Source organism: Melospiza georgiana, chromosome 2 (assembly GCF_028018845.1).
Source record: "Melospiza georgiana isolate bMelGeo1 chromosome 2, bMelGeo1.pri, whole genome shotgun sequence".
In the NCBI taxonomy this organism is placed as follows: domain Eukaryota; kingdom Metazoa; phylum Chordata; class Aves; order Passeriformes; family Passerellidae; genus Melospiza; species Melospiza georgiana.
Window position 1 is genome coordinate 95122377 of NC_080431.1, and position 5869 is coordinate 95128245.

A 5869-nucleotide genomic window follows, 5' to 3' on the forward strand; every position below is an offset into this window, starting at 1 on the left:
ACCCTGGGGGAAGTGGTGCTGGCTGGCACAGGGTGAAAGTCAACACAGTCAAAGTGAAGAAGAAAATAGAGTTATTTTAAGAATGAGTTGGAATAAACACGTCTTTTTTGTCATCAGCATTCAGTGGATTAATTCCCATTCTGTAAGTGGGACAGTACCTTGCTTTTACATGGTGTTTTTTGCTAGTGAGGAAAGGAGATTTGTTTGGCTTTTTTAATTACCAAAGCAATTCTATATCACTTTAAAAAACAGGACTCAACAAGCTGATGTGATGTGCAGAGGATGTACAGAAATGCAGTCAAAAAAAAGAGTTCTGGTCTCTTGGGATGTGGCACAATTGCCTAGCCATTAGATACTACTGATACTGCTACTACTCCAGACTACAATTCCTTTAACACCTTACAGATTGTTATGATGTCTTTTCTTCTTATGAATAATAAAAATGAGCAATATATGTATTTATTATTTTAATTTAATTGATGGCAATCTGCAAGGCACTCATAATGATACTCATATTCAAAATATTCACACTGAAAATAAAAATTATCTCATGTCAGGTGACCAAGACACTTTGTGTTGAAGAAAACTCCTCAGGACATAGGAAAGACTATGGAAATGCTGAAATAATTAAGATTTCTTATCACTGGCCGGGGTCTATGTAAAAATCAGAAATGGGACGGGGCTGCTGTGGAACGTGCTTTGAGCTGTTTTATTTTTCAGCATCAGTCTCATTACATGGTGATGGCAATGGGAAGATGCCAGCAGCTCACATCCCAGGCAGCAGACAAAGAACTTAATGTTACAATTCACTTTAAAAGTTCTTTGCCCAATCACACAAAGCAAAAGCACATTGACAGTAGTTCCACCCAACCACTATAAGCACACGTAGTTTTGGTTAAAACCATGCTTGTTTATTTCCAATACAATACTTGCTTGTAAGCCTTAAAACACAATGCACAGAGCTCCATTATTAAGCTTAGAATTTTTAATATCTTGCTAGATAAACTTTTCTGTAGCTTAGAGAGTTATTCTAGACAAGCGTTATTCTAGAGTTATTCTAAACAATAGAATATTGTTCTATTTGTCCTTACTTTTCTACTTTTTACATAATTTTTCTGCTGACCTATCTCATGGCTGCTGCTTAGCTCTAATCACAGTTTTACTATCTCTGAGGCCTGCCTTGTGCAGCTTTCCCAAAACCCTCTAATTTTGTGTATTCCCACAATTTCTTTTACAAATGGGAGCACCAAAATTGTTAATGTGCTTCTTCAGAGAGCCAAATGTCTTAATAGTCTGCTCACAGAGGTTTAGTTAAAGCCAGGCTGTGCCACCACGCCAGTGCCAGGCTGGGGTGGAGGGACAGGGATGCATGCTGTCCCTCTGGGCTCAGTTCTGTCCAGTCAGGGAGTGTCTGCATGTCTGTCTGTCTGTGGCAGCCCTGTTCCTTGTGCTTAGAGATCTTTCCTCTCTCTATGTTGTTCTCATTAGCATGGGAAACAGGAAAGGAAGAAGATGCTCAGTGGTGGATCAGCACAGGGACACGAGGAGGGCACAGGGGCCGTGGCACTCTGGTGGCAGGTGAGAGTCCAGGGTGGCAGCAAACAGCACCCAGGGCCACCAGAGCCCTTCCCCTGCCCAAGGTGCCAAACTGCAGATTCCCCCAGTGCCAGGGAATGGGAGGCTCCATTGGAGAGGGGCAGGCACAGGGCTCTGTGGGGCAGGACAGCCGTGTGAGGGGCTGTGGCACAGCTCCAGTGGCCCCAGTGTGCATCCAATGGCCAGGGATCCCCTGGGCTTGGGGGAAATTGTGGGGCTGGCCAGGCAAGCCCTGGGAGCACGAAGGCAGCGTGGCCCAGCTCTACCACTGCTGCCAAACTGAGCAGCAGCAATGCTCAGCTGGACAGAGACTTCTCCTCCTCATCCTGCTCCCAGAGAATGCTTTGGAGCCTTGAAATGTTAATTACTTTACAGCCTCCTGCCATAAGCAGTTCAGTGTTTGCTTTCCTGCTGTTTAAAGGGATAAGAATGTAAAACTGGATCTAAGAGACACACAGGAAGAGATGCTCATCCCTGAGCAGGACTCTTACAGACAAAGCAGAACCAAGTGTAATTTGGTTATTGAAGATGGGAAAATGAGGCCCAGAACAGTTCAGTGACATTAAGCTCCATCCAGCTTTGCTAAACTCAGTTTGAGGTTTGTGGTATACTGAAAGCATACCCAGCTACTGAATCACAGGTCTAAGTCCTTTGCTAATAGAAATGCTGCTAGATGAGTGCAGGTATTTTTAAATGACAACATAGGAAAGAAATTGTAATTCATTCTCGTGGTTACTCACACTGCCCTTCCCATTCAATGGAAAGAGCATCCCTGCTTCTTTCCTTTACATGGCTAACATCATCAAGGATATCTTTGACTAGAATGTTGAGTTTAGATATACAAAATACTAAGAGTCCAAAACTTTGGATTGCAAGCCCAGCTTTGCAAATGGGGGACAGTTTGTGAGCAAAACTGATTGTGAATTTCTAGCTTCATATGAACACTTTACATAAAATACACAGAAAAAAATACTTCAGGCACCATATGGCAAAACCAACACGAATGAACACCTCTTAAAAGATAGTATACTTTTATTTATGAAAATATTAAACCATGTTTATATGATAGAATAACAAACTGAAAGGGAACCTTAACACTTGCAAATTTGTATGTGTGATGCAGCTGCAGGGAGATAAAATCACTCTTGTGTGACTGGACGTGTTTCTTCTGCTTTCTTCCATTTCTTTTAAGCCTTAATTAGAGCCAGATGTTTCTTATTTCCTTTCTTTTTTGTTTTCAAGTGTGCACAAAGCATGGTGCCAGCAGTAAACACCATCTTTGACTTTTTTTAATGTGTCAACTGCATCTGAGTCAGAGTCACAAACCAGAGTAAAATTCCAGCAAAGGAGTGCAAACTCTCCCTCCCTGTCATTGCTACTGGAAGATTGGCATTGCTGTTTCCTGCAGCACAGGAGCCATAAAAATCCCACCATGTGTCTGAGAACCCTGTCCCTGGTAAATAACACCGGAGGCAGGAGGCTGGAATGCTGTGTGCCATGAACACAGCTGCCCCTCCCATGCTCTTCAGAGTGCTGGGAGTGATCTCTTGCTGTTTAATTGCTGCCCAGCTGTATGGATCTGCAGCCTGTTTTCCATTTCTTCCTTCTCCTCGAGAGGCAGAGGCTCATAACCACAGCATAGAGGCAAAACCATTTCTGCTCCAATTTTGTGCCTTTATTGTGCCCTTACATTGACCTCTGAGCTGCCTCTCTGGCAGAGTGTTTTGTCAGTAAATGGCAGAAGTCTATAGGGGAGAGATTCCTTTCTAAACTAAATTGCTGTAGTATTTATAATTATGGTTTTCATCTACTTTTCTAAACATATTTTCATTCTAAGAAACATATCAAACATAGAGATCCATGAACTGCAACAGTTACCTAGCAAAGAGGTAGAAATTAGTGTTCAAAAAAAGTCATCTCAGGACAAGTTATTCCTTATTTGACAGCTATTTTGAGCAAGCACATATTGCACCTAGAATAGATTTTTAAGGACAAATTTTCCAGCAGTTTTCCAGTTGTCTTTCTCCCTTTTAACAGATGTGCTCTTTGTTACTCAGTCCTTGAGTCAGGCTCCCTTCCACTACTGCACATGCTGAAGATCTTTTTGGATAAAAAACTGTTCTGTTTTCTTCCACCAACATTTGTACCAGCAACTCCCATCCCAGCTGATGTTTGGAGGAACTGAAACATTTTGGGGAAGAGTACCTGATTAAGGTACTTGATCCACTGAATTTTTTTAGTGCCTAAGTTTTAAGGATGAGTGAACCTGGAGGATTCAAATTCCTTGCTGTTGTATTTGCTCTTCGTTCATGATATGTTTAGTTACAAGGGAAAAATAATTTAAATAATACATTTAAATCATTTAAATAGAACAAACATCTCAGTTTCTAATGACAAGGCAGTACTGACCTTTCTTGGATTAAAGTGCAACTTGTTCAAATGCATGGATGTGTTATGACAGTAACCAGTTTATCCCATCCCATCCTGTCCCATAAATGTTTATATTTTTTCCCCTGAAAACATGACAGACGTCTTACATGAATAAATCAATTTTATTTAAATAAAATTACAGCTGTATTTTGTCTAGTAAAAACTAACATATAGTTTTTCAAAGGCACCAATATTTAAAAATAATTTAAATTTTCTTGAGAGCAGCTTCCTTTTTCTGAGTGGTATTTGTAAACTTGTTGGACTTCCCTTCCCTCATTCAACTCAGGCAACACCTGCTGCTTGTGAAATTATGAAGGTTGTGCCTTTTTCATTGTGATAGATGCCCCACTGTTCCTGGGCATCTCTCTAGAACACAGGAGAATGGGTCAGGTGTTCCATGTGGCAAAACCTCACTCTGAAATAGGGTGTTCCTCTCCTTTGTGGCACCATACACTTGTCAGGCACAAACCCCACTATGACACTCACTTTCCATGTACTGCAAATATTAAAAATTAAATTCCACAAACTACTGTTTCTTTGGGACTTCAGGATCTGTTTTTCCTTGCATTTCTCCAAGCTTGATTATGCAATGCCACATTTCCTAATGTAAGGAGAGAGCCTTTTGCACAAACTTGCCCTACATTTCTGTGTCAGACTGCATCAGCCTCCAGTTTCATCTCCTTTGGAGGTGTCTTTGCTAAGCATGGTTGCATCAAAACCAGCAGACATGTGTTGGGCTTATTCACCTAGTTCTGTGATAATTTACAGGAGATTCACAGCAGGGACACAGAGGGAGGTGCAGGCCAAATCCTGCTCAGTTTTTCCCCAAAAAGACCCAGCTCTACAGCCACTGCTGGATAAGGACATAGCCAGAGTCCCCAGCTCCTCCCCAGGGGAGGAACAGTTTTAGGCAGCCACTCTCTGTCCAATAAATTCAAGTACTGTCACTTTTTGCTTCTGTAAAAGCAGGGAATTGCTTTCAAAAGGAGATTTTCCTAAGCACCTTCCATGTGCACAGCTTGCCCATGAGGTTCACTTCATCAATTGGTTTTATTATTGTGAAAGACTTTTGTAATAATCCCCAAGTTCTCTTTGTTGCACAAACATCATCTCTCTGCCCAGCACTACAGAAGCTTTGTAGCTCAACTATTCTGACAGGAAAAAGGATCTGCCCTTTAAAAACAATCCCCACAATTTAGAGACAACTGTGATGTGGTGAAAAGAAGGTAAGATCCTAACAGGAATACATTTGGCAAATGTATCCCTGCTGCAATTAACAGGCAAGCTCCTCAGGGAAGCCCTGGATCTTCCTTCTCCAGAAAATCTGATTTTAATGGAGCCACAGTCATCAAACTCCAGTCTTAAATTTTCAGAGTGGAGTGAATAGAATCATTTCAGAGTTTGTAATAAGATCCCTGTAGAGCTGAGACACAGAGCTACAAATATACCATACCAATACCTATCTTACAAGAATGTCCTGGGCTTACTAAGGTTTGTGACAGGCTTTACTAAAGTTTGCCAAAATCTCCAAAAGCCCTCAGAGAAAGGCATTGGAAAAGGGCCAAGAATTGCTAAGAAAAGCAATCTTTGGCTAGCAACGTGCAATTTCCTTCTTGACATTTGTAAATGTAGAAATATATGTGAGCCAACTACTCTTGCTTTCCAAAGATTCATCTGGATAATCTGACACCTGGTTACAGGTGTTACTTCACAATACTTGGCAAACACCCAAAATTATTTTGAAACTTAATAACTGAAGTCTTTTAAGAAGACATACAAAAGCTCAGACAGTTTATTGTGCTTTTCATCCTGCTTAGGTTATCTCTTTGGTTTAGAGATACAG